Raw genomic sequence first — 20,850 nt, 5'->3', positions numbered from 1 at the left:
ATTAAACGCCGTCTTCCATTCATTCCCCTGCTTAATGCGGATAAGATTATACACCCCCTGAGGTCAAGCTTGGTAAACCAGCAAGCACCTCTGACTCTAGAGAATAGATCCGAAATCAGGGGTAACGGATACTGATATTTAATAGTAATTTTATTGAGGGCACGATAATCAATACAAGGCCTTAAAGAACCAACCTTTTTGGCCACAAAAAAAAAAACGGCACCTAAGGGTGAAGAGGATGGTCTAATATGACCCTTCTCCAACGCCTCCTTAATATAGGACCGCATAGCCTCGTGCTCGGGTACAGATAAATTGAAGAGCCGACCCTTAGGAAATTTACACCCCGGGGTTAGTTCAATTGCACAGTCATAACTCCTATGAGGAGGCAAGGACGCAGACTCATTCTCACTAAATACATCATAGTAGTCCGCCAAATAGTCAGGAACCTCATGCGACTGAGGAGAGGTGGAAAAAACGGAGCCTCACTAAAGGTACACCGGCAACCCCAACTCACCACAGACACAGACTTCCAATCCAAAACTGGATTATGAATCTGCAACCAGGGAAACCCCAGAACAACAGCATCATGCAGACCATGCAACACCAAAAATCTGAAATTTTCTTGGTGGTCTGGGGCGACCCGCATGACCAACTGGGTCCAAAACTGAGGTTTATTTTTAGCCAGAGGGGTAGCATCAATCCCCCTCAAAGGGATAGGCGTCTGCAGAGGTGTCAACGGAAATCCACAACGTTTAGCAAAATCCAAGTCCATTAGGTTTAGCGCTGCTCCCGAATCCACAAAAGCCTTGGCGGAAAATGTGGACAGGGAACAGATCAGAGTAATCGCCAAAAGAAACTTAGGCTGAACCCCACCAACAGAAAACGTGTGTGCAAAGCGGTTCTCACGTTTAGGACAAACAGAAATAACATGTGAGGCGTCTCCACAGAAAAAACACAGCTTATTACGCCTTCTGAATTCCTGACAAACAGTTACAACGGCAGCTGACGTTCAAGCTGCTTTACCATCATCCCTCTCCAGTCGATAATTTTCCGAATGTTGATAGACAAGTCCTTAGAGACCTGATGGACCTGCTGCAGGAGAATGAAAATACGACCTCCAGAAGACCCTTTACTAGTCTGCCTTCCCAAAGTACACCTTCTTTGGCCCTTTTTCCAGCAGTTCATATTTTCTTCATGAATGTATGTCGGGACATTCAGAATCTTCCTCTTGACACGCTTAAGAATCAAAATTTAAGTAAGGACGAATACAAAGCACTCCTTGATTTACAACGCAATAAGGACTTTTTGATACGGGAAGCTGACAAGGGGGGAAATATTGTTCTGTGGCCTAACTCTCTCTATTTACAGGAGGTGATGCGTCAACTACAAGCCACTCCATGTTATACCCGCCTTCCAGCTGATCCCAGTGAAGTATTCAAAAAGAGGTTGGATGCTCTAATTGGACAAGCTTTGCGTCAGGGGACCATCAATAAGAAAGAGGCTGATTTTCTGACTACTGATGACCCAATAGTACCTACTTTTTATCTTCTTCCTAAGGTACACAAATCTTTGGAAAATCCACCTGGCAGACCAATAGTCTCTGGTATTGGGGGGGTTGTTTGAAAAACCGTGTATTTACCTTGATTTCTTTTTACAGCCTCTTGCTGTTAATTTGAGCTCTTACATTCGGGACTCGACATATCTTATTCAAATTTTGAATAATTTTTGCTTACCATCACAGACCTTACTGGTCACTTTGGATGTTGAGTCCCTGTATACGAGTATTAGCCACGATTTGGGCCTGGAGGCTATTGCCTTTCATTTAAATAAAGATCCCATGGGCGACAGGGCACACAACCGCTTCCTTTTGGATTTGCTTTTCTTTATTCTCGATAATAACTATTTTGTATTTGATAGGACCTTTTACAGACAGAGTATGGGGACTGCTATGGGAGCACGCTGTGCCCCCGCTTATGCGAATTTGTTTTTGGGGTGGTGGGAGGAGTTGGTGGTTTTTTCTCATGTTGACTTTAAAACACACTGCCTTAAATGGCTACGGTATATTGATGATGTCATCTTTTTCTGGACAGGCACATAAGAAAGTTGCAGATCATTCATCAGTGAGCTGAACCAGAATCCCTATAATATCAAATTAACGTTTAACATTTCTTGTACGACGGTGGAATTTCTGGATCTCAGTCTCTCTTTGGAAGGGTCGCATATTTCAACTAAATTATACCGTAAGCCTACAGCCACCAACAGCCTCCTACATTATACCAGTTTTCACCCCCAACACTTAAAAAACGGTATCCCCACAGGTCAGTTTTTCCGAGCTAAAAGAAATTGTACTGATCCATCGGACTTTTTGTCGGAAGCAAGAACATTGACAGATCGTTTTAAGAGCCGTGGTTATCCCAAGAAAGTCATTTCTGCCTCATATCAAAGAGCAAGAACAAGTACACGTGCAGAATTGCTACAGAGAAAGCCACGTGAGTCTTCTAGACCTATAGGGATAGTGACCACTTATAACAATCAGTGGCACGATGTACGTAAAATTTTGGGCAAGAATTGGGGTATTCTATTGAGTGAGGCAAAATTGGTACCACACATCTCCAATACGCCCAGTCTGGTAGCACGAAGGGCTCGGAATCTCAAGGATCGGCTTTGCCATAGCCACTATATATGCCCCACGGTTAGACTGAATAGGGGGGTTAGGACTTTGGGTACCTACCCTTGTGGTGATTGCAATGTGTGCCAGCATATGGTTGCCAGACATGGCATTTCATTACCTATCTACCCTTTCCAGATTGTACCCAAAAAGGCATACTTTAATTGCAAGTCACGAAATCTAGTTTATGCCCTTGTCTGTAATTGTCCAAAGATATATGTGGGACAAACCACTCAAGAATTCAGAAGGAGATTACAACAACATCTTTCTAATATCTCCACTGCCAACAGGGATCGTGACAAGGGCAAACATATCACCCCAGTGGCTGCACACTTTTTAGAGGTACATAATGGACGTTCCATGGGACTAAGGGCAATGGCCCTGGAAGAAGTGCCTACCAATATTAGAGGGGGCGATGTGGGCCTGAGACTGCTCAGATGTGAATCCAAATGGATACACGATCTGGGCAGTCTCTCTCCAAGGGGTCTGAATGCAGAATTACTCTTTACAGGGTTTTACAAACAACTATAAATGATCGTGACTCTGTTGTGCTCCCTCTGGGTTTCCACTTTATGGTTTCTGTGTATAGCTTTTTCATATATTTTCATTCTTTATTTCAACAGATTTCTTAGTCTCCTTCTCCTTTACGGCTCAACTGGACATGGACATCTTTATTGCCTAGTATTCAACTTTTGTGCTCACAGACTGAGAATTGGCCACTGCAATCAAATCCGTTTTAGATCTTTGATGGACTTATTTTGATTTTCATAATGTTTGCCGGTCCTTGCGCTTTCTCATGGGGGCTAGTCAATTATTATATCAGTACATACTGGCTTTTGTTCATATATATATTATATTTTTTTTTTTTTTTTTTTTTTCCCATAAGTGTATATTTATTGTTGTTATTGCAATAAGCTATAGGGGTAAAATCTGATAAAAATTTAAGGAATATAAATTTAAAAATTTATTTATTTTTGGAATTTCAACTCTGCAGATGAATTGTATTCTATCTGCTTAAAAAACCATGGTTTTTTAATTAAATGCAAAAGAAAGCATGGGACTGTTAGTCTGCCAAACTCATATGAGACTTGGGTTTTCTCTCTTTGTGTATATTTTCAGGCTATATCTTTAGGCTAGTTGCCTTAACTTTATTGTAAGGCACACATGTGGTCTCATCATGATATAACTAGCCGCTATTCTAATTCCCCATTTAACCCCTTTTTCGTTTTCTCCTATCCCTTTCTGTATGGTATTTTTTCATATACTTTCTCTATTATACCAAGTAGCACCTTAATAGAACTGTGGCCTATGACTTTAAGCTCTCTTAATGCATTCATTCTAAAACTGGGATTCCGTTATTATTAGAGTTGAGCGATACCGTCCGATACTTCAAAGTATCGGATCGGAATGGATCGGCCGATCTTTAAAAAAAGTATCGGTATCGCCGATTCCGATACCGGAAGTCCCATTCAAGTCTATGGGACTTCCGGTATCGGAATAAGAAAAACCCTGTTTTTGCCTTGTACAGCCCCTCTGGGGTCTGTACGGGCCTTTCGGGGGGCTGTGCCGGCCTGCCAGGGGGTCTGTGCAGGCTCCGGTGGTCTGTGCCGGCCTGCCGGGGGGCTGTGCCGGCCTGGCGGTGGTCTGTGCAGGCTCCGGTGGGCTGTGCCGGCCTGCCGGGGGGCTGTGCCGGCCTGCCGGGGGGCTGTGCAGGCTTCGGGGGTCTGTGCAGGCATCGTCCGATGGGACTACAAGTCCCATCGGGCGATGCCTGCTACCATGACAGTGATTGACACATTAGCCAATGATGGGACAGTAGTAGTCCCATCATCCGGCTAATGTGTTAAATGTTAAAAAAAACAAAAAAAACATACATGCTACATACATACTACATGCTACATACATACTACATATATACTACATGCATGCTACATACATGCTACATACATACTACATATATACTACATGCATGCTACATACATACTACATGCTACATACATACTACATATATACTACATACATACTACATACATGCTACATACATGCTACATACATACTGCATGCTACATACATACTACATACATACTACATACATACTACATGCATGCTACATGCATGCTACATACATACTACATGCATGCTACATACATACTACATGCTACATACATACCACATACATACTACATACATACTACATACATACTACATGCTATATACATACTACATATATACTACATGCATGCTACATACATACTACATGCTACATACATACCACATACATACTACATACATGCTACATGCTACATACATACTACATATATACTACATGCATGCTACATACATACTACATATATACTACATGCATGCTACATACATACTGCATGCTACATGCATGCTACATACATACTACATACATACTACATGCTACATACATACCACATATATACTACATACATACAATACATTCATACAATACATACATAGACATACAGTACATATAACATAGAGTAACATACTTACCAATACTTGTCACATTGTTCCCCGAAGCCATTGTCTTTTACGGAATAAATATTAACATAACAAACCACAAAAATACTCACCCACGATCCGAAGCAGTCCACGAGTGTGTCCCACGACGATCTTGGGTAGAGAACTGCAGCATCAGCTGATGCTGCTGTTCTCTACGGGCTGCAGGAATCCAATGACGGAAGGTAGGTATCCTTCCGCACTGTATTCCTCCGCCACTTAAAAAAAAAAAAAGTCCCTAGTCTCACTTTATGCCATTGCTGTACGGGAATATCTATACAGAGATTTAAATTGTACCCTATAATATATATACTTGCTATCTAGTTATCCAATACCTTTTTTTCCACATTTTGTATTATGGTCAAATCCAGATTGAGTGAGCGTCTGAGGGTGACTCAGGAAATATATCCTGAGATTTCAAATTTGCCCAACACTGTATACAAGTCTATACTTCTGATACAGTACCCTTTTTTGCTATTTTGAATCTGGTGTAATCCATAATGAGCCTGGGAACGTCTGTCTGTTAGTCCAGAAATATATTTGGAGATTTAAGATTACACCAACACTGTATACAGCTGTATGCTTGTGACACATTACCCATTTACTGCTTTTTATTTTCTTGTCTAATCCACACTGGGCCTGAGAGCGTTTGTGTCTGCCTCCTGAAATATATATGGAGATTCAGAATGTTTACACTATACTATATATAACTTGTATCTGGTGATACTGAACCCTTTTTCAACATTTTGTTTTATTGGGTAATCCATACTGAGCCTGTGAGAGTCTATGTATGACTCATGAAATATATACGGAGATTTACAATTATCCCTAGACTGTATAGAGCTGTACGCTTCTGATACAGTACCATATATCTGCTGGTATTTTGGGTACATTTTCACAAAAATTAATAAGTATGGTGGAAGAGGCCACGGACGTGGGCATGGGGGGACAGCTGGTACTGATGGTGGTGGTGGTGCATCTGCTGGTAGTGCCAAAAGCACAATAGCAGCTAAGGTATTGAGCCTGCATCATGGTCTGCCTTCGGAAGGCCTGTAAGGCTCCCTTTTCTGGGAGTAGGTAAACTGCTTTTAAAGCCGGAGCATCAGGAACTGATTTTGCCTTACATTGCTGAAACAGCCTCCAGCTCTATCGCCTCCTCTTCTGAAGTTTCAAAAAATGCAAGCACTGAGTTGTCAGTGCAGGCTTCTAGTCAGGAGTAACCCCTTTCCTTGGGTCCTTCACCCACACCAAAAGTGAAGGATGCGGCAGCTCACACTTCAGATTACTCCATGGAGCTCTTTTCACATACCATGCCTGGGTTCATTCTAAATGGGGCACATTATATATGGAGCATTATTTGGGCCCTTAAGACACTGGAGCATCATCCTTGAGGCCCATCATGTACTGGAGCATTCCAAATGGGGGACATCAAACACTGGAGCAGCATTTACAGGGCCCATTATACACTGGAGCGTTAGAAATGGGCTCATTATATATGGAGCATTATTTGGGCCCATAAGACACTGGAGCATCATCCATGAGGCTCATCATATACTGGAGCATTCTAAATGGGGCAGATCAGACACTGGAGCAGCATCTATGGGGCCCATTATACACTGAAGCATGTTATGAGCTCATTTTCTGCTCCACCAGTTGAGAGTTCCCCTTCCGTTCTCCCTCTGGTGGTGACGGGAGGTGGTGAGGTTGGTTTGAGTGGTAGTGATCTGCCACCTGGTGAGGAAGATAGTGATTGGATCTCTGGAGTATCAGACTGGATATAAGACAGCCAATGCCCTATCCTGTTGCTGGTGATTCTGTCTGCTTCTCTGGTCTAGGACTCAGCTCTGTCCCAGTGTTCTCAGATAAGTTTGTTTTTTGCTAATGTTCACACTTGCTCTTGTTGGTCTTTTCAGTTTTTTGTGTGGTCAGCCAGCCCGGCTGGGCTATGCTGAATTTCCACTCTTATTTGCCAAATTGCCTTTTTTTGTCCCTTATTAGATTGGCCTCTTTTTGCTCTGCCTCAGAATATTTCAGAGTGCTGATATAGTGGGAGAAGTCTAGTGACTTCAGGGTTAATTTTGCTATCAGTTGTGTTGGACATTTTGTAGGGTTTTTTGGCAGACTGCAGACAGTGTCTTTCCTTTCCTGTCCTTTCTAGTTAGTTAGGCCTCATCGTTTGCTCAGCCTATTTTCCTGGCTTTGTTTGTGTTTTCATCTTTTTTCACCGTCAATACATGTGGGGGGCTGTCTCTCCTTTGGGGTCTGCTCTGGAGCAGTTAGTTTTCTTCTTTTCCTGCTTTAGGCTTATTTAGCTCTCCGGTTGTGCAGAGGCATCTAGGACCACCGTAGGAACGCTCCACGACTGCTGCTAGTTGCGTGTTAGGATCAGGGGTCTGCAGTCTGCATAGTTACCAACCTCTTTGGTTTTCTGAGACTTAGCTTTGTTGTTTTTTATTTCCTCCTCGGCTACCCGTTCATAACAGAAGCATTAGAAATGGGGCCCATTACATATGGAGCACTATTTGGGCCTATAACACACTGGAGCATCATCCATGCAGACCATCATATACTGTAGCATTATGTGGAGTTCATCATATACTGTATGGAACATTATATGGGATTATTCTGTATAGAGAAATATATGGGGCTCATTATTCTGCATGCGCACCATGTGGTGACCATAATACAGTATGGAGAAATATATTGTCGTTTTTTTGAGCTATTGTAGAATTTAAAATAGATATGAGTCATGTCATGTAAGAAATGAAGTATTTTTCATTGTACTATGCCTACATTTCTGTGCCGTATCGGAGCATCATGAATTGTGGTATGTGTTAAAGGGGCGCACTGACACTCTTTGGCCTGGGGCACAAGAAAACCTGGAGCTCGCCCTACCCCCTCACAACCTTAGCCAAATAACCCCCAGTTTTCAATGCATAACTATTATTATAAAGTAAATTAAGGTTGACAAGTTTAAATAATAAGAATTGATGTTTTTGGCATTGAAATGGGCACTGTCGGTGTGTTTACTGTCCTCCACTCCCTGCCGACTTTGCTTCCCCATTGACTTGCATTGGGTTTCGTGTTTCAGTCAGACCTCCGACTTTTCCCTATAGTTGGCCAATTTCATTCGACTCGACTTTTGAAAAACTCGGGTTTCATGAAACCCGGCTCGACCCTAAAAAAGGCAAAGTCGCTCATCTCTACTAGAGACTTTTCTCAGATCCTCCCATCGCACAGGCCCTGAAGTGCGGGACATTCTCACAAGGAGTGCAAAGGTTTGGAAGATGCTGAGGGAGTATCTTGCTGGCTGTACCAATGTCCTCTGTGATTCCTCTGTGCCTTATAATTATTGGATATCCAAGCAGGACACGTGGCATGAACTGGCTCTCTATGTCTTGTAGGTCCTGTTCTGCCCTGCCGCTAAACGGACCTAAATGGAGAAGTGCGGAAGTGGGCAGAGCATCAGGGAGGAACTACACAGCCATCTGCAGAGCCCCGGTATGCAAGTGTGAAGTAAGCCTAAGAATAGTGAGGACGGACTGTTGGCCCTTTAAAAATAGTAAAGGCTGCCTGATGGCCCTATAAAAATAGGCTTTCAGAGTCCCTCCATCATAAATTAATCTGGATGTGTCTGATGATATGTCACACCCCACATGGCCAGATAAGGTTGTTATATGTTAAAATGACATTTCACAGTGAATGCATTTGTCTTTGTTGAAAGCAATGCTAAAGTTTAAAAACACATAAAAAAGACTGTGTGTAAATATAGCCCAAGTGGTGGAGGAACATTCTTGTTTTGGGTTATTTATTTTGCCTTACATGCAAATCATTACCCTGGAAAGGTGGTTCCTTAACATTCATCCCAGGAAAATCCATTTTGGATTAGTTTCTGTATGTTCTTTTGTGTGCCTGAAAAAGTGGCATAAGACTCTGACCGCATTGTTCACAGCAGTGACCTAGGAGTCAGAAATGCTTCCAGGGGTCTTTCCCAAGATGTTCCCATGTCATTTGAGCACAGTTCCCATCGATTTCTGCTGTTTTCAGATCCTAAAAAGACTCCCTGGGGGGCCGCGGCAAAAATGCTCGCGTTTCCGATAGACTTACATTGCAATCAGTGATAGGCGCAGTCCGGCCGCGAATTGGCACGGCATTCGAACGACGCACGCCACGGCTACCATCAGCTAGCCACTGATCTTGCGACGGTTGCCGCGGGTCATCTCCTGCCGCACCGAGGTCAGTGGCGACACAGCAGGGAGATGACCGAGATAGCGCTCAATGTGCAGATGGTACCCAGGGTCCGGAGGAGAGGAGACTTTCCTCCAGGGCCTGGGTACCATAAACCTGTAAAAAATAGAATTAAAATAAAAAATAGTGATATACTCACCTTCCGACGGCCCACGGACTCTTTCCCTCCTCTCACCACGCTCCCGACATATTCAGGTCCCAGTAATGCTTTGCGTGAAAGACCGCTGATGACGTTGCACTCTCGCGAGAGTGATGTCATCATCTGTCCTTCGCGCTAAGCATTACTGGGACCGGAAGACGTCGGGAGTGTGGAGAGGAGATCGGGGGCTGTCGGAAGGTGAGAATATCTCTTTGTTTGTAATGGAAATCCCGCCTGCATAGCACTGTGCCCTCCATCTAGTATCTATATATTTATTTGCTTATGATTTCTTTTTCATATTGTCACTCCCCCCAATAATGTTACAAGAGACCCTTATGGGGCATTTCAACATTTAAATACTTTAACTTGATATCCCCTGTAACTCGGGCTGGTATGTTAACCCTAGTTACAGAGGAAATTCTTTCTCGTGGCTTCATTGCAGAATTTACTGCATCTCCTTGGACTCAGCAGCTACTGTCTGATCCTTACACTGAGTCATCATATGTAGGGTTCGCACAACAGTAGGGTTCGGACAAGGAAATGTCTTTAGCGCATCCATAATCGCATATAGCATATGTTTATAGCTGTGTATACAGTGATCAGGAATGCAAATATGTCAATAAACAGTCTCTGATATCTTTATGAGGGGTCCGGCGGTGTCTGACAGCTGGCGTCTGACTTTTGCAGGTGCACAAAAGCGTCCATCTGTTGCACTATACAGTGATGTTTAAAAAATATAATTGATCACTAACAGTGCTGTATAAATGTAATTAAACATTCAGATTTATGTGGGAATTTTATTGCTACATAAAATAAGCAATATGGTTACCCTTTCTTCACATACTTTTTTCTGAGTACTCAGGTTTTCTTGTTGTACAGTAATTATAAAAGTTGATTGAAATAATAAAAGTTAATGGTGTAGTTAAAAGTGTACAAGGTTTTAAAAATTGTATTTGTAATAGGAATCAGAAAATTCAATATAAAATACAAGATGAATATTAATTTAAATAAATGGAATGATTAGTAAAAATTAATCTGTAATATCAGTAGACATTTATTTAGACATAATATTAATATAAAAAGCACATGCTGTTAACTTCCTGTTACTTTAGTTCTTTTTTAAATTACTGTTTAAATGGTGGTGTCCCCCTCCCTAAGGGAAAGTTTTATTTAAAACTTCTCATATGTGGAAGGACAATATTGTTTATAGAGATGTTCCACCAAAGTGTTGCTTCCAACTACCATGGATTTTCATTCTTTATTCATGAAGTTCCAGAGATGAAGAGCATATGAATTATTAGGTTGGCAATTGTTTCCAAACTTCAAAGTACTTTGGCACATCCTGTTGCTGAGCTGTGTATCTAATCCTATCCTGTGTGATACTATCTGCTGAGCTGTGTATCTAATGCTTTCCTGTGTGATACAGTCTGCTGAGCCATGTATTTAATCCTATCCTGTGTGATACTGTCGTTCAGCTTCTTTTAAACAGCTCTGGTGAAATTAAAGATGCTTAGTGATTGGTTGCTATGTGGAGTGGGCGTGGCTTGACACACATACATACTCAGTTATAGCCACAATCACTATAATATCCCACATCATCCTGTCAGCCAGAGCCACCGGACTACTACCCCTAATATCCCACATCATCCTGTCAGAGCCACAGGACTACTACCCCTAATATCCCACATCATCCCATCAGCTAGGGCCACCAGACAACTACCACTAATATCCCACATCATCCCATCACAGACGCCAGGCTACTCCCCCTAATATCCCACATCATCCCATCAGCCAGAGCTACCGGACTACTACCCCTAATATCCCACATCATCCCGTCAGCCTAGGGTCAGAACCAGAGGGCTGAGTGGAATGGTCCTAACTTCCATACTGGGGATCCCTTTAAGAAAGGCTAGTGGTCAGAACCAGAGCACTGAGTGAATTTGTCCTGACTTCCATACCAATGATCCCTTTAATAGAAGCCTGGGGTGAGAATCAGTTCGCTGAGGATTTACCCTAACTTCCATACCGGAGATCCCAATGAGAGAGGCCTGGAGTCAGTACCAAAGCGCAGAATGGATTTGCCCTCACTTCCATACCGGGGATCCCTTTAAGAGAACCTGGGATCACAACCAGAGCGCTGAGTGGAGTTGCTGTGACTTGCATACCAATGATCCCTTTAATAGAACCCTGGGGTCAGAATCAGAGCATTGAGGGATTTGCCCTAACTTCCATACAGGAGATCCCTCTAAGAGAGCCTGTGGTCAGAACCAAAGCACTGGATGGATTTGCCCTGACTTCCATACCGGAGATCCCTTTAAGAAAGGCCTGGGGTCAGTACCAAAGCACAGAGTGGATTTGCCCTAACTTACATACCAATGATCCCTTTAAGAGACCCTAGGGTGAAAGCCACAGAGCTGAGTGGAACGGTCCTAACTTCCATACCAGGGATCCCTTTAAGAGAGGCCTGGGGTCAAAACCAAAGCCCTGGATGGATTTGCTCTGACTTCCATACCAATGATCCCTTTAAGAGGGAAGATTTGCCTACGGGATGGAGGATGTGTGATGGGGATATGGGCAGGGAGGGGGGGATAAATTTCGGTCATATGCTCTCTGCTCCTTTCAGGGGGGCAGACAATGGCTGGGAGCTTATGTTCCCAGGGATACTAGATTTCTCCCACCATGTCAGCATCTGCTGAGGTATTGTCAAGTGGGAAAAGTTGCTCATAGCAACCAATCACAGCTCAGCTATTTTTAACCAGCTCTGGTGAAATGAGAGATGCTTAGTGATTGATTGCAAGGAAAACTGTTGCTCATAGCAACCAATCACAGCTTAGCTTCTTTTGAACAGCTCTGGTAAAATGAAAGAAGCTTTGTGATTGGTTGGTGATACAAACACACACTATATATATTGTGGGGATGTGGCTCGCTTAGGTGCAGCGGGAGACAAATATGAGACAGGTTCTTCAACAGTGCTTGCGGTTTATTCACGGCATAAACGCACAAGGCAACGTAACACCAAACAAATAGCCTTTTAGCTCAGGCAAAATAACACAAAATGTCCGTAGTTGTAGACTCAGAGCAGGAGTCTCAGCACACATGGGAGGCTTAGTCCTCCCCACACACAACTCCCTGGTTCAGGAGCAGGCCACATTATAAGGCTGTAGCCACACCCACAAACTCAGCACCTGACTGTGACCTCACCACAGGTCCTTCAAACAACCACAATAATATCTGGTACGCTTTACTTATGCCTTACATTATAGAGACAAGCCATTTATGAGGCACATATCTCCCATCAATTACACGACCCTTAGCCCTGCCACATACCTCCCCCCTCTGCCTAAAGCCGTGGGGCTTGGCACTTTCACCTACCAGGCAAGGGATTCTGGAGAGGGCATCGGCGTTCCCATGTAGCTTCCCGGCCCTATGCTCTACATGGAAGCTGAAGTCTTGTAGGGCTAAGAACCAGCGGGTGACCCTAGCATTCTTGCCCTTTGTTTCCCTCATCCACCTGAGTGGGGCATGGTCGGATATTAATCTAAACTTCCATCCCACCAGGTAGTACCGTAATGTGTCCACTGCCCATTTTATGGCCAAACACTCCTTCTCTACAACTGAGTAATTTCTCTCACAAGGAGTCAACTTCCTACTCAAGTAGAGAACAGGATGCTCCTCCCCACGTATCTCTTGGGAGAGGACTGCTCCTATCCCGACATCTGAGGCATCTGTCTGGAGGACAAATTCACGTTTAAAGTCTGGGGCCACCAAAACGGGTTGCTTGCAAAGAGCTCCCTTCATTTCTTGGAAGGCTGACTCTGCTTCTTCGGACCAGCTGACCATCACTGACTTCGTCCCCTTAAGCAGATCAGTTAGAGGTGCAGCCATTGTGGCGAAGTTTGGGATGAACCTCCTGTAATATCCCACAATCCCCAGGAAAGCTTTAACTTGCTTCTTTGACAGAGGTCTCGGCCATGTCTGAATTGCTTCCACTTTATTGATTTGGGGTTTGATCTCGCCACGCCCCACTACATATCCGAGGTACTTGGCTTCTTCTCTCCCCAAGGCACACTTCTTCGGGTTTATTGTAAACCCCGCCTCTCTTAGAGCATCAAACACTGCTTGGACCTTCTCCAGGTGAGTCTCCCAGTCCGGGGTAAAGATGACGATATCATCTAGATATGCGGCAGCATATAGCTTATGAGGCGCAAGGATTCTATCCATCGCCCTCTGGAAGGTTGCTGGAGCTCCCTGTAGGCCAAACGGCATCCGGACATACTGGAAGCACCCGTCTGGTGTGGAGAATGCCGTCTTCTCCTTGGCTTCCTGTGCCATGGGAATCTGCCAATATCCCTTTGTCAGATCCAAAGTGGTTATGTATCTGGCCGGTCCAAGTCTCTCGATGAGCTCATCAACGCGTGGCATGGGATAAGCGTCGAACTTGGAGACCTCATTCAGCTTTCGGTAATCGTTGCAGAACCTCCATTCACCATCAGGTTTTGGGACCAGGACAATCGGGCTCGACCAGCCGCTCTTGGATTCCTCAATGACCCCGAGCTTCAACATACGCTGCACCTCCTTGGAGATTACCTCTCGCCGGGCCTCAGGAATACGATAGGGTTTCACGTTCACCCGCACATGTGGCTCGGTCAGAATTTCGTGCTCCACCACCTTCGTGCTCCCCGGCAACTCTGAGAACAGGTCGCGGTTTTTCTGGAGTAACTCCCGGCACTGCTGTTTCTGGGCCTTCGACAGAGTCTCCGCTATGGTAACGGCTCCAACCTCCCCTTCTAGGTTGCCCAGCAAGCACGGAGTTACCCCTGGCTCTCTATCTTGCCATGGCTTGATAAGGTTAATATGGTAAACCTGGTATGGCTTCCGTCTTCCGGGTTGGTGGATCTTGTAGTTTACGTCTCCCAGCTTCTCCACCACCTCATATGGCCCTTGCCACTTGGCCAAGAACTTACTTTCCACCGTCGGGATTAGCACGAGAACTCGGTCTCCCGGATTGAACTGCCTCACTCTGGCTGACCGGTTGTAGACCCTGGCCTGAGCCTCTTGTGCCTGGCGGAGATGTTCTTTAACAATGGGCATCACCTTCGCAACCCTCTGCTGCATCAGTGCCACATGCTCAATGACGCTTCTGTGGGGCGTGACTTCGGCTTCCCAGGTTTCCTTGGCTATATCTAGGAGACCTCGTGGATGCCGGCCGTACAGAAGCTCGAAGGGGGAGAACCCCGTGGAGGCCTGGGGAACTTCACGGATAGAAAACAGTAAATACGGTAGGAGACAATCCCAGTCTCTACCATCTTCCTCTATGACTTTTCTCAGCATGCTCTTCAGTGTCTTGTTAAACCTCTCAACAAGGCCATCTGACTGCGGATGGTACACTGAAGTCCTTAACTGGGAAATTTGCAAGACTCTGCACAATTCTCTCATCACTTTGCTCATAAAAGGTGTCCCCTGGTCGGTCAGGATCTCCTTCGGCAAACCCGTCCGGGAAAACACATGGACCAGCTCACGGGCTATACTCTTCGCGGAGGAGTTTCTCAGGGGAATGGCCTCAGGATAGCGTGTGGCATAGTCCAGGATGACTAATATATACTGATGCCCCCGAGCTGATTTAACTAAGGGATACCGGGGATCCCTTTAAGAGAACCTGGGATCAGAACCAGAGCGCTGAGTGGAGTTGCTGTGACTTGCATACCAATGATCCCTTTAATAGAACCCTGGGGTCAGAATCAGAGCATTGAGGGATTTGCCCTAACTTTGATACAGGAGATCCCTTTAAGAGAGCCTGTGGTCAGAACCAAAGCACTGGATGGATTTGCCCTGACTTCCATACCGGAGATCCCTTTAAGAAAGGCCTGGGGTCAGTACCAAAGCGCAGAGTGGATTTGCCCTAACTTACATACCAATGATCCCTTTAAGAGACCCTAGGGTGAGAGTCACAGAGCTGAGTGGAAAGGTCCTAACTTCCATACCAGGGATCCCTTTAAGAGAGGCCTGGGGTCAAAACCAAAGCCCTGGATGGATTTGTTCTGACTTCCATACCTATGATCCCTTTAAGAGGGAAGATGTGCCTACGGGATGGAGGATGTTTGATGGGGATATGGGCAGGGAGGGGGGAATTAATTTCTGTCATGTGCTCTCTGCTCCTTTCAGGGGGGCAGACAATGGCTGGGAGCTTATGTTCCCAGGGATACTAGATTTCTCCCACCATGTCAGCATCTGCTGAGGTGTTGTCAAGTGGGAAAACTTGCTCATAGCAACCAATCACAGCTCAGCTATTTTTAACCAGCTCTGGTGAAATAAGAGATGCTTAGTGATTGATTGCAAGGAAACTGTTGCTCATAGCAACCAATCACAGCTCAGCTTCTTTTGAACAGCTCTTGTAAAATGAAAGAAGCTTCGTGATACAAACACACACACTATATATATATATATCTCCATCAATGCTGTATGAAAGTAGTTAAGCATACGTGAATTCTATTGCTACATAAAATAAGCAATATGGGTATGGCTTTACCCTTTCTTCACATAGTTTCTTATGTGTACTCAGGTTTTCTTTTTGCAACTATAAAAGTTGATTGTAGTAATAAAAGTTAATGGTATAGTTACAAAAGATTTGAAAAATTTTATTTGTAATAAGAATCAGAAAATTCAATGTAAAAGATAAGATGAATATTTATTTAAATAAATGGAATGATTAGTAAAAGATAATCTGTAATACCAGTAGACATTTTATTCAGATATAGTATTAATATAAAAAGCACATTCTGTTAACTTCTTTTTACTTTCGTAAGAATTTTTGCTTTACTATTCCATTTTTTTGTTCTTTTTCAAAAGTACTGTTTAAATGGTGGTGTTCCCTTCCTTAGGACACCGTTTTATTTAAAACTCCTTCATATGTGGAAGGAAAATATTGTTTATAGAGATGTTCCACCAAGGTGTTGCTTCCAACTACCATGGATTTTCTTTCTTTATTCATAAAGTTCCAGAGGTGAAGAGCATATGAATTATTAGGTTGGCAATTGTTTCCAAACTTCAAAGTACTTTCTCCAAGATGGATATAAAATGGGATAGAAACATTCGGGATGAAAGTAGGAGACATTTGCACATTTATCATGATCCACAGATTTAAACTGTGGAACACCACAGTGATTCTTCACAACACGCGTGAAAACTCCAGGTCCTTGGTGGCTCCATATTTCTCCTCTATAGTTCTGTACAAAGTTTTCCATAAACTCCCATTATAATTTATGATGTGGAGAGAGAGACCAAAAACACTACTGCTGGTAGTTGATAAGGTTTCTGCAGCTAGAAAATGGTCTTCAGGAATTGGCCGAATGGAAATGACATCAGTATCCATGTAAATGCCTCCATACTTCCACATCATGGCAAATTAATAAACTAATTAAAGCATCAATTTTTTACAGAACGTTCCCTTTACCTAACATTAAACTTGCTCTGTGAAAGTAATACTCTTACATTACTTTGATATAGATAAATCCATTCCACAGTATTTAACTGTCACTTATCTCCATATTTCTGAGACACAATAGATGTATGCAGTATATTCATCAAAAAATAAAATTTTATTAGTACAAGTATAGAGTCTGGCAAGCTCAGCATGAAGCGATAGTTTCAGGAGTGGTCCTAATTAGCTCCTGAAATGCAAAATGATAGTGAAAGAAGACCTTTTACCAAATTTTTCATTTTGACATTCGGTGTAACAGTGACTGCAGAGGTAAAAACATTTTCTTTTCTTTTTATTTTGCCTCTCTGTTGCTGAGATATTAGCAATAAAAGTTTTGACAATGAGTAGTGTTGAGCATTCCGATGCTGAAATGATGTCATCATGATGCGCAGTCTGTGCGGGCCTGCCGGTGGTCTGTACGGGCTGCCGGGGGTCTGTGCAGGCATCGTCCGATGGGACTACAAGTCCCATCGGGCGATGCCTGCTACAATGACAGCGATTGACACATTCGCCAATGATGGGACAGTAGTAGTCCCATCATCCGGCTAATGCGTTGAATGTAAAAAAAAAAAAAAAAAACACACCATATGTACATACTACATTCATACAACATACATACATACTACATATGTACAACATACATACATACTACATACAAACAACATACATATATACTACATATATACTACACTACATACATAAAACATGCTACAGATATACAACATACATACTACATACATACATTCGTACAATACATATAGACATACAGTACATTTAACAGAGTACATACTCACCATCAGTTGTCACTTTGTTCTCCGAAGCCAGTGTCAACTCACTGTAAAAAATATTAAAATAACAAACAACCAATATCCTCCCTGATCCGCAGAAATCCACGCCTGTCCCACGACGATCTCCTGCAGTGCATCACTGAGAGGTTACTATAGTTCACTGGTCTCACTTTATGGCAAAAGCTGCGTGGGAACTTTCTCACACAGCAATGCCAAAAGTGAGACTAGGGACTATTTTTTTACAGTTGTATGAATGTAGTATATATGTATGTATGGATGTATGTATGCATATATGTTCTATGAATGTTGTATATATGAAGTATGTATGTAGTATGTATGTTGTATGAATGTAGTATGCATGTATGTTGTATGAATGTTGTATGTATGTAGTATGTTTTTTTTACATTCAACACATTAGCCGGATGATGGGACTACTACTGTCCCATCATTGGCTAATGTGTCAATCACTGTCATTGTAGCAGGCATAGCCCAATGGGACTTGTAGTCCCATCGGACGATGCCTGCACAGAGCCCCGGCAGGTCCGCCCAGAGCCCTGAGAGGCCCGTACAGACCCCGCTCGCACACACAGACACGCACAGTGTCCGCCCACGCACCGCCCACACTCTTCCCCCCCCTCCCGAACTGGATGTGCAAGGAAAGAAAGGGTTTTTTTTACTTCCGATATTTCTGTCCCATAGACTTGCATGGGACTTCCGGTATCGGAATCGGCGATACCCGAAACTTTTTGGGTATCGGTCCGATCCAATCCGATCCGATATTTCTCAATATCTGATGGTATCGCTCAACACTAACAATGAGTTAAAAACCACCATGGTTACTTACCGGTAGCCGGTTTTTCTGGAACCCATGACAGCACACCTGAGAGAGGGATCCACCCCCCCCCCCCCAAGACAGGAGCCTACTGAAATATAAGGGGAGGTACCTCTCCCCCCGCTTCAGTTGGTTACAGAGCATAAATACACCCTACTAGCGTGCACACCCATACGGTGAAAAGGGGGGGGAATATACGCATGCTGTCATGGGTTCCGGAAAAAACGGCTACCGGTAAGTAACCAGGTGGTTTTCCCTTCACCCATGACAGCACACCTGAGAGATTTTTGGAGACTTCGAAACACCTTAGGGAGGGACCACCGCTTGCAGCACCCTTCTACCAAAGGTTAAGTCAGCAGAGGAGGATAGGATTAGTCTATAGTGTCTAAAGAAGGTTGATGGTGAGGCCCAGGTAGCGGCCTTACAAATTTGATCAATGGATACCTCTGCCTTTTCGGCCCAGGAGGTCGCCATGGCTCTGGTGAAATGAGCCTTGATGCCGTCAGGAATCGCAACACTAGCTGAGTAGGCTATACTAATGGCCTCCCTAATCCATCTGGCAATGGTCCCCTTTGACACTCTGTAAGTCGTAACCCTTTCTGGCACCCTGAAAGGCTACGAATAGGGACTGGGACCTCCTCCACTGGCTAGTCACAGACATATACTCTAGCAGGGCCCTCCTAGCATCCAAATTATGGAATTTCTCTTCTCCCGCACTTTTTGGGTTTTCACAAAAGTAGGGAAGGACAATTTCCTGACTACAAAAGCATACTGATAGGGAAACTAGATTGTGAGCCCAATTAGGGACCGTGCCCATAATGTCTGTAAGGGGTGAGGGGACACTTGGAGACACAGTGCTACAGGTAGTTATTTAACTCTATCCTATACCTACTTACTGCTGCACCCACTAATTGACTCTTACAATTCACCCATACAAATAGATAAGCCCCAAGACTGGAGAATGTAAGGCCTGTTTGCACTCTATGAGTATTTTGCACATACAGTGGGGAAAAAAAGTATTTAGTCAGTCAGCAATAGTGCAAGTTCCACCACTTAAAAAGATGAGAGGCGTCTGTAATTTACATCATAGGTAGACCTCAGCTATGGGAGACAAACTGAGAAAAAAAAATCCAGAAAATCACATTGTCTGTTTTTTTTCATTTTATTTGCATATTATGGTGGAAAATAAGTATTTGGTCAGAAACAAGCAATCAAGATTTCTGGCTCTCACAGACCTGTAACTTCTTCTTTAAGAGTCTCCTCTTTCCTCCACTCATTACCTGTAGTAATGGCACCTGTTTAAACTTGTTATCAGTATAAAAAGACACCTGTGCACACCCTCAAACAGTCTGACTCCAAACTCCACTATGGTGAAGACCAAAGAGCTGTCAAAGGACACCAGAAACAAAATTGTAGCCCTGCACCAGGCTGGGAAGACTGAATCTGCAATAGCCAACCAGCTTGGAGTGAAGAAATCAACTGTGGGAGCAATAATTAGAAAATGGAAGACATACAAGACCACTGATAATCTCCCTCGATCTGGTGCTCCACGCAAAATCCCACCCCGTGGGGTCAGAATGATCACAAGAACGGTGAGCAAAAATCCCAGAACCACGCGGGCGGACCTAGTGAATGAACTGCAGAGAGCTGGGACCAATGTAACAAGACCTACCATAAGTAACACACTACGCCACCATGGACTCAGATCCTGCAGTGCCAGACGTGTCCCACTGCTTAAGCCTGTACATGTCCGGGCCCGTCTGAAGTTTGCTAGAGAGCATTTGGATGATCCAGAGGAGTTTTGGGAGAATGTCCTATGGTCTGATGAAACCAAACTGGAACTGTTTGGTAGAAACACAACTTGTCGTGTTTGGAGGAAAAAGAATACTGAGTTGCATCCATCAAACACCATACCTACTGTAAAGCATGGTGGTGGAAACATCATGCTTTGGGGCTGTTTCTCTGCAAAGGGGCCAGGACGACTGATCCGGGAACATGAAAGAATGAATGGGGCCATGTATTGTGAGATTTTGAGTGCAAACCTCCTTCCATCAGCAAGGGCATTGAAGATGAAACGTGGCTGGGTCTTTCAACATGACAGTGATCCAAAGCACACCGCCAGGGCAACGAAGGAGTGGCTTCGTAAGAAGCATTTCAAGGTCCTGGAGTGGC

The 20,850-nt window shown here is 43.8% G+C and overlaps 1 pseudogene; it reads right to left on the bottom strand.

The window, feature by feature from the left end:
* Positions 1-16,455: 16,455 nt before the first annotated feature.
* Positions 16,456-17,224, bottom strand: LOC141091127 (alpha-1,4-N-acetylglucosaminyltransferase-like; annotated as a pseudogene).
* Positions 17,225-20,850: the final 3,626 nt, after the last annotated feature.

Source organism: Dendrobates tinctorius, unplaced genomic scaffold, assembly GCF_039654945.1.
Source record: "Dendrobates tinctorius isolate UK_male_01 unplaced genomic scaffold, ASM3965494v1 ptg000049l, whole genome shotgun sequence".
NCBI classification, from domain to species: domain Eukaryota; kingdom Metazoa; phylum Chordata; class Amphibia; order Anura; family Dendrobatidae; genus Dendrobates; species Dendrobates tinctorius.
The sequence above is the reverse complement of the archived record's forward strand: the minus strand, read 5'-3'. Positions and strand labels throughout refer to the sequence as shown.